Genomic DNA, 9,194 nt, shown 5'->3' on the forward strand with positions numbered 1-9,194 from the left:
CTGCCCTGGGGGATCTATCATGTTTTGTTGTCACCAGTAGGCTTCTGCAAACCTGGTTTTGCATGTACTTTGGTGGTTTTCATGTACTTCGCTGTTGCAAACAAAACCACAATGCATGCTGCCCGATGGTTAAAGGGGCCCAGTGATCTCTGCACCAGATTTCCCTCCAAGGCCAACCAGCGGAACCCAGGGGCCTAGGAAACAGCCCTCGGGGTGGGGAGATGGCAATGCCTGACCCCCCACAGCTGCCCGGAGGCTCCTACGGTGAATGTGTGACTCTGACTTCTTTGCAGAAGTCATTACTCCACCTCCTGTCCCTGCCACACTGGCATGGCTTCCCCCAGGCCAGCCACCCGGCGTGGCTGCCCCGGGCTGGAGTTCCCTGCACCTCCCAGCTGGTTGAGGGCTCACTGGGTTGGCGGGCGGACCGAGGCTGCTCTGATTAGCTGGTGTTCATGGCCACACGATGCTGCTCTGAGATTTACAAACAAACAGGAAGCCAGTCCACTTCCTCCTTGCTGGGGCTGGTCCCCTCGCCTTGGCGCCCAGTTAGCCCAGGATTCACAAGGCAGCTTCCTGGCAGAGGTGGCGGGGGAATTCTGGGGCCCCACCCAGGGCAGACTCCCCAGCTCTCTGCCCCTCTGTGCCCAGCTGGACAGGCTTCTAGACAAGCAAAGGGAGGCCCAGGTCTCTCCTAGGGGGGAACCTGTTCTGATAAACCCCACCCTGGGCGGGGCCCCTTCCTCCTTTGGTTCTGAGACGGAGCTCTGAAGCTGTAGTAGCCACTCTCTGGGGGTCTGTGGTGGGAGACGTTTCTCCCTGAGCCAGGACCCACCCCGCAGGCTGCTCTCTGCTCCTGGGAACACACCATACATGTCTGTCGACTGAAGGGCTGACCAACTCTACCAGGAGTGCCAGGGGGCACGGGAGACGGACAGGGCGGCAGTCACAGCTCCCGGTGGGGCCAGAAGGCTTGCTACTTGGGATCAGGGGCAGCTGAACCAGGAGGGAGTGCTGGGCACTGTTACGGGTGTGAGGCCGAGGTGCGGCCGGGGCGGAGGCTGGAGGTGAGAGCTGCAAATATTCTGTCTGGTGAACACGTCCGAAGGTCCCTCTTTCCGATCAGTTAGTTACTAAATACATTATACACGGGAATTAAATTTTTTAAAAACACAGTCAACCTAAAAACCAGCGCTGCGCATATTTAATCCTCTGCGGTGACTCAGCGCAGCAGGCCCGCCCTCCCTGCATGGGGCGATCATCAGGATCATCAATGACTTTAGGGAACATTAGCCCTGGGCCCAGCAGCCGCCCTGAGTCACTGCCAGTTGCTGGAAAAAGATAAACCTCTGATATCAACTTGTTTAGTTGCTACTGTTCATAAAGTTGGGCACAAAACAAACTTAAACACAAACCACCAGAACCCCGAAGCTCTAAAAGCCCCGTCTGCAGCTTCAAACACAGGTTTCCCCGTTAAGCACCGGGGCTGCGGGAGGGCTGAGCCTCGTGGAGGTGAGAGCAGCAGGTGAGGGTGGAGTGGAGCCGGTGGGCCAGGCTCGGGGAGGAGGCCGGTGCAGAGGAGGCCCTGGTAGCAGAGACCTCGGGAAGGTAAGGGGGGCGGGAGGCAGTGCCCAGCTCCGAAGCCGAGAGGAGACTGCAGACCAGGAAGCAGCAGCCCTGGTCCGAAGGGCATCAGTGTTGCAGGCCGCACGGTGGACGGAGAGATGGCCCTGGGGCTGGTCCAGGGACCCCTTGATTTTCACCTGGTTCCAGGTCCAATCTCGCCACATCAGCTGTGGGGGGTGAGAGTGGGGGTTGTGGGCGGGGAGGGGGGGACGTCGGCTCCCTTCGTGCAGTTTCTAAAGCGTCAGCCCACAGCCGCTTTAGGGCATTTATTCCAGAAGCAGAGAAGGGACAGCTTAACAGAGACGGGTAAGGGTGAGGGCCAGGCTGGGCCCGGCAGCGAGAGACACAAATTGTGGCCTCCGAGGCTGGCCAAACGCTCCCAGCCCTTCCAGCGCACCAGCAGCCCCACCCAGGACCCACTGGACAGCGAGAGGAGTGGAAACCTCAGGTTAAAAATACCCAGTTGGGTGTAAAGAGAAAGAACAGGAAGGAAGTGTGGGGAGGCAAGGCAGACTAGACAAAGAGCCTCTGAGAGGGAGAAGATGTTAGCCATGGCCGGAAGCTGAGCAGGTAGACCAGGTAGGGAGCGGCCTCCAGGTGCCTGGGGGCTGCCGGGCAGGGAGTGGGGTCATGGGCATGGTTCAGGCGGCCCCTCCCAGAGAAATGACTCAGGCCACTGAGACCAGGAGTCCCATCCCCTCGATGCCTCTTGGGATGAAGTGGGCCGTCAGAGGGCCTCCCTCTAGAGCAGTGGTTCTCAACCTTCTGGCCCTTTCAATACAGTTCCTCCTGTGGTGACCCAACCATAACATTATTTTCTTTGCTACTCATAACTGTCATGTTGCTACTGTTATGAATCATCACGTAAACATCTGATATGCAGGATGGTGTGCGAGTGACCGGAAGGGAGCCTGCATGCCTGTCATTCTCTCTTGTAGGGGAGATGGGGGGAGGAGGGAATCCTAAGCCAGCAGACCCTCAGCTCTGGGCGGGGTGGCAGGTTTCAGCTGGTCTTGGGAAGAGCAGCCACCTCGGGTGGAACGGGGGGCAGCGGGAAGGCTGAATGAGGGGGCACAGCACTGACCCTGTCGTGGAGGTTAGGATCCGAGCTCTGGGTCCAAGATGCCGAGTTTGACTCCTGACTCTGTCCCTTACTAGCTGCCCGACCTTGGACCATCACATGACTCCCCTGTGCCTCCGTTTCCTCATCTGTAAAGCAGAGATGCCAGCCTTGTGGTGAAGATTAAGTGAGTGACTATATCCAGCAGCTGTTAGTTCGTAGCTTTTTAAGTGTTAGCTGTGGGGGTGGAGTAGGGGGCAGGGCAGGTGGTGGGTGGGAAAGAAGTTCCTAACACCTCATGTCAACCAACAGCCCTTCACAGAGAGCCTGCCCCCCTCCCCCGCACCCTCCCCTTCCTCCCCCCAGGTTAGGAGGGCGGGAGGAAGGAGGGTATAGAGAGAAATAAAACACTGGCTCCAGTGTTCAGGAACCAGTATCTTTTTTTAAAAATATATTTTATTGATTTTTCACAGAGAGGAAGGGAGAGGGATAGAGAGTTAGAAACATCGATGAGAGAGAAACATCGATCAGCTGCCTCCTGCACACTCCCCACTGGGGATGTGCCCACATCCAAGGTACATGCCCTTGACTGGAATCGAACCCGGGACCCTTGAGTCCGCAGGCTGGTGCTCTACCCACTGAGCCAAACCGGTCAGGGCTTTTTTTTTTTTAATAGGAACCAGTATCTTAAGGAAGATCCCAACAACTAAACAATCCCATGTCAGCGTAACGGGGGAGAGTTCCCTACCCAGCGCTAGGGTGCAGAGGGATGGAGCCACTTTCTCTGCTCTCAGAGCTTGGAAGGCGCCAGGGAAGCTGGGCTTAGAGGTTGTCGCGGGTTTCAGCAGGCCGAGAAGAGAAACCACAGAAGAGAGCTGTCCTCGCATGAGGGAGCGTGGTACCCGAGGTGGTGGCTCCGGGGGGTTGGCTGGGGGTGACCCTTGGGAAAGGCGAGTCAGGCCGGGCTTGCAAGCACTGCCAACAGTTCTCACTCTGTCCTGTCGGCATGAGGCCAACGGAGAGGCTAGGAATGGGAAACCCAATCTGACTTGTGTACTTGAAAGATTTCTCTGGCAAAATGTGGAGAGGAAATGAGATTGGAAGAGCTTGGTGGCAGGGAGCCAATGGCCCAGCAACGGTCAGGGCCAGGGGGGGACCCTTAGAAAGTGGACTCATTTGGGAAAATGAGGAAGGAGCGAGACGGACTCTGTGGCTGCTAGTCTGAGTAATGGAGCATTTAGTGGTGTCTTTCATGGAAATAGAGGATGGAGGGAGGTAAGTGGACTTTATAAAGAGGTTTTTAGAGGAGAGGTGAGCTGGCTGAGAGAGCCAGGAGGGCCCTGGAGAAGTAAGAAATGGTAGGGTACAGTGACAGAAATGAGGACTCCCTTTGGATGAGTCAAGAAAGCTTCCTCTCATTTTAATGTGTGGATGGACACTGAGATGGGGGCCTTGTGTGACGTGGAATGTTCTGGAGGGACCCCTGGATGTGCCCCAGAGGGGTGGACAGGGCTCCGTCACTCTTCTGTTTATGGCTAGAAAATCGCAAAGTGTCACAATATACATTGCGTGGTACAATGACATTATGGACTACTAGAGGCCCGGTGCACAGCATTCATGCACTGGGAGGAGGGCCACAGTCCGGGACCACTTGGGGGATGTTTGCCTGCCTCGGAGGCGGGAGAGGTTCTCACCACCACTGCTGCACTCGCCAGCCGTGAGCCCTGCTTCTGGCTGAGCAGTGCTCCCCCTGTGGAGCGCACTAACCACCAGAGAGCAGCTCCTGCATTGAGCGTCTGCCCCCTGGTGGTCAGTGTGCTTCATAGCAAACGGTTGTTCTGCTGTCCAGTCGATTTGCATATTAGCCTTCTATTATATAGGACTAGAGGCCCAGTGCATGAAATTCATGCACTGGAAGGGGCCCTAGCGGTGCTGGCTGGGGCCTCCCTCCCTTCCCTCAGCCGCCTGCCACTGCTGCCAGCCAGGGACTCCCTCCCTTCTCCCAGATGGCCTCACCCCTGGTTGAACTCCCAGACAACTCTCGGTTGAGGGGTCAATTTGCATACTACACTTTTATTATAGAGGATATTGTCTAACTTGACCTAAATTCACAAAATGCATAATGGGGTTAAGAATATTCCTGCATGCCCTACCTGGTTTGGCTCAGTAGATAGAGCGTCAGCCTGCAGACTGAAGGGTTCTAGATTCGATTCCAGTCAAGGGCACATTCCAGTTGTGGGCTTGATCCCTGGTAAGGGGTGTGCAGGAGGCAGCTGACCGATGATGCATGAATTCATGCACGGGTGGGGTCTAACTGGCCTGCCCTGATGGGAGGTGATCAGGGGCCAGGATGGCTGTGGGAAGTGGCCGTGGGAGGTTGGCTGGCCAACCCGCCCCCAATTGTGGGGGGGGTGGCAATCAGGGGGCCAGGCTGGCCGGGGAGAGGAGCTGCGGGAGGTTGGGGGGGCCGATTGGGCTGGTTGGCTGCTGCAGTGTGCGTCATAGTGACCAGTCGTTCTGGTCGTTCTGTCATTCCGGTCACTTGGCTCTTATATAGATAGATGTATTGGTATGTGTGTGTGTGTGTGTGTGTGTGTGTATGTATATGTATGAAAATTCCTGCATAGAATCTCGCAGATTAAAGGTCACCCAAATTCAGCAATCATTAGTTCATGAGAAAAGGGCAATTCCGGCTCTAGCTTCTCACACAGGCTCTTCATCAGCCCCACCCTGAGGTCTAAACAGTGGCCGTCTGATCAGGTCTCACATGATGATGACCACCCCCTTTTTTTTTTTTTTTGTCATTTGTAATGGCCACGGCGACTCTCTGAAACGTGAACTTGCACTCCCATCGTTCTTAAAAAGCCAACCTCACCCAGAGTGTACCCTGTGCTTGAAATACTAATGACAGTAGCCCATGCAGACAGTTTGTAAATAATTGAGCATATATTCAGGGGGCCTGCTCAACTTTTATTACCGGTGCGATGTAACTGCTCAGGGTGGGAGCTCTCATCTCCCACAGGATTTGATTCGGGCAAAAATTCTTCAGTCACAGGCTTTGGGTCCCAGGGAAGGAACTGGTTTCCTACTTTATCAGGCCTCTGCATCTGAAATGCCATGTATTGCAGTTACCGCCTAGAACAAAGGGTGCTTGTATTCTAGAGCATGGCCGCGATGGCTCTCTTTCACCGCCTCGGTCCTTCTCTTCCTCCTGGAAATGAGGGAATGGCGAGCTGAGCTCCCTGGAGAAAGGCATTAAGTAAATACAAGGTGTTGCCGACGTTATCGTTACTATTATTACAAACACTATTAGGCAGCGGTGGAGAATGTTGCTCCATGGGGTTCTCACAAGGAGCCAGGTGAGAGGTTCTAAACGCATCCACCACTCATCTCTGCTACCACAGGAACCCAAGGGCCTTCTGGGGGACGCGCCCTATGGGGCATGGAGGCTGCCGGAGCTTACACAAACGGAAGCCCCCAAGAGTGGGAGTGCCATGCTCTGAGGAGGACAGAGCGCAGCTCCTGCTATTCAGAGCCCAAGATCGGACTGGACCAGTGACTAGTGAGAGCATTCCACGTGTCAGCCCAGGAGCCCACGCCTCACCGGAGACTGCCACCTTCACCCGCTACCGCAGAAGCTGGGGAGAACACACACACAGAACATTTTACATTAAAATAATTATTTTTTTGGCCTAGCCGGTTTGGCTCAATGGATAGAGCATGGGCCTGCGGACCAACAGGTCCCAGGTTCAGTTCTGGTCAAGGATAAGTACCTTGGTTGCAGGCTCCTCCCTGGGCCTGGGTGGGTGCAGGAGGCATCCAATTGATGCGTTTCTCTCACATCGATGTTTCTCTCTGTCTTTCCCTCTCTCTTCCACTCTCTCTCTAAAAGAAAAAAATCAATGGAAAAAATATCCTCAGGTGAGGATTAACCAAAAAAAAAAAAAGAATTGGAAATAATTTTAAAAATATTATTATTATTTTTACTTTGTTAAAGCACATGTATGTGGAGAAGTTAATAGGAGGTCCAACACGAATTTATTAAGCACGACGTGCCCTGTGTACAGGTGCTGTACTAGGCACCACGGAGACACAGCCATGAACAGACCTGGCGGCATGCTGGTGGTGCCGTGGGCAAGTTGAACTACGCACATAGGCACCGCATGTGGGCTTGAGAGATCCAGACAAAGAGACGCCGACATTCCAAGGACGAGGGTCAGGCACAGTCATGGAGGTGCTGACCTCTGGCCTGGGCCCTGAGGGCGGGAGAGCCTGGCCAGGTAGAGAGGGCGGCAATGGCCTCCCAGAGGAGGATCAAAGCCCCAGCCTGGAAAAGCATGGGAGGTATATGACCATCAGGGAGAAACACTCCCAGCTGGCATCCTGAAGGCGAAGAAGAGGAGTGGGCTCCGAGAGGTGGGCTGGAAACGGACTTGCCCGGCCAGCGTGGCTCAGTGGTTGAGCGTTGACCTATGAACCAGGATGTCACAGTTTGATTCCCCATTGGGGCACATGCCCAGGGTTGCCAATCAATGATTCTCATTGTTGATGTTTCTCTCCGCCCCCCCTCCCTCTCTCAAGTCAATGAAAACATAGACATTTTTTTAAAAAGAAAGAAAAGAATCTATGGGGTCCAGAGTTTATCTTCAGCGAGGGATGAGGAGCCTTGGAAAGTGTGGGGCAGGTGAGGCAGTGAACCCCGAGCAAATCAAAACAAAACTCACTCAGGGCCCGGTGATGCGTTAGTCTGTGGCCCAGCCAGGACCTGAATTCGGATTTGTACTGGCACAGGCAGGCTCCTGACCGCACACTGGCCAGGCAGAGACGGGTCCTGGGAAAGCGCCCCAGGCCAGGGGCGGGCAGACGGCTTCTCTGGGAAAGCCCGGAGCCCGCCCGAGTTTCCAAGTTGGAGGACGGAGGACGTCCTGCCCCGAGGCCGGCTTGGGCCTGGTTGGGCTGAATCTTCCCATGGAACTGGGTGGTGGACGGGCTGCAGCTTGGGAACCCAGACGGGTTGGGCTGGGAATGGCAGAGTGTGGGATCGAAGCAATAAAAGGAAGGGAGAGGAGCCCATGGAGTGTCCTGGGGTGTGAGGCGCAGGGCGTGGGCCTCGCATTCCTGGACGGTTAGGACGCCACGGCTGATGATTATCATTATTATTCCTGCTCCGGCTTCGCTGAGCTCTCATCCTGCAGGACCCTGCCTTGCTGGCCCGGCTTTACCTACTAGCAAGGCCTCCTGGGGTGGGGCAGGGCCGACAGCTTCTGGCCGCAAGGGAACTCAACGCGACTGGGTTGCTTCCCCAGTTTGCTCAGGAAACTTCCAGAAGCTGAGCACCTTCCTAACCCTGGAAGCATGGGCATAATTTCTCAAGGGGGAAACGGAGGCACCGAGCCAGGGAATGATCTGAGCAGGGTCCTGGGAGAGACCCCTCCCTCCTCTATTCGCCATACCATGCCTGTCCTTCCCAACTGGGGCAGATCTTGTCAGCCTGGAGGGGAGCCAGGGAAGGGGTAGAATCTAGAAGAGAGAACTGGGCTGGAGCCAGGACAGCAGAGCTGGTGCCCTCCTTTCCTACCAGCCGCTGTGGGCATCATGAGGTCAGGCTCCTGGTTGCGCGTCTCTCTGGAAGGTCCTGCCTTCTGGGAGGGCTTCCTCCAGCCCCTGAGGGAGGCCAACGCTGCAGACATGCAAAGTGCCCAGCTCTCTTGCATCAGAGGCCACAGACCGGGTCTTGCAGAGATGGGCCAGGCCCAGGGACAGCAGGCCAGGCAATGGCTCGGAGGCAGGGAACGGTGTGTGCGTGTGTTTGTGTGTGCGCGCAATTGCTAACTCCAGGCTTCCAGCGGTGACATGTCCCTGCCTGCCGGGATGAGATCAAAGACCAGAAGGAAAGGTGAACAACAACCTGGTGGCTGGGTGGGGGGCTCAGTGGAATCCTTCAAAACGTACCCCTCTCTGGCAGTGGGAAGCCCAAGGAGAAAGGGGGGGGGGGGCGGTGGCCCGACAGGCTGCAGGCTGAGACCCAGCCTGTGATTGCCCGAGTCACCTTCCCCACTATTGCTGTCCGCCCAGAGAGCAGCAATCTTCGGGAACATCTTCCGGCAGGAAACAGAGGTGGGACAACACGGAAGAGTAGGCTGAGGAAGCTGGAGCAGACAAAACAGTAAACAGAGCTTCTCAGAGGCCTCCATAAGCTCTCACATCCTCAGTGCCTCCCAGAGCCTGCCCACCAGCCAAGCATTCATTTATGCAGCTTTTACGAAGCAGCTACTATATGCAAGGCCATCTGCCTGGAGCTGTGGGTGTAGGTGCATAAGACACGGTCTCTGCCCTCGGGGGGCACTCTCTGGAGAAAAGCCAACTTTCCCTTTCGGTTTCGCCTGGCTCCACACAGCATACCAACTCCTGAGGCATCTCCTTCCTCCCTGGACGTGTTGGGCCCTGACTGCACTGGCCCCTGCCTCTGTTTTCGCCGCCGGCTCTCTGAACTCACCCAGAAGCAAGG

The sequence above is a fragment of the Myotis davidii genome, unplaced genomic scaffold (genome assembly GCF_000327345.1).
Source record: "Myotis davidii unplaced genomic scaffold, ASM32734v1 scaffold327, whole genome shotgun sequence".
Classification (NCBI taxonomy): Eukaryota; Metazoa; Chordata; class Mammalia; order Chiroptera; family Vespertilionidae; genus Myotis; species Myotis davidii.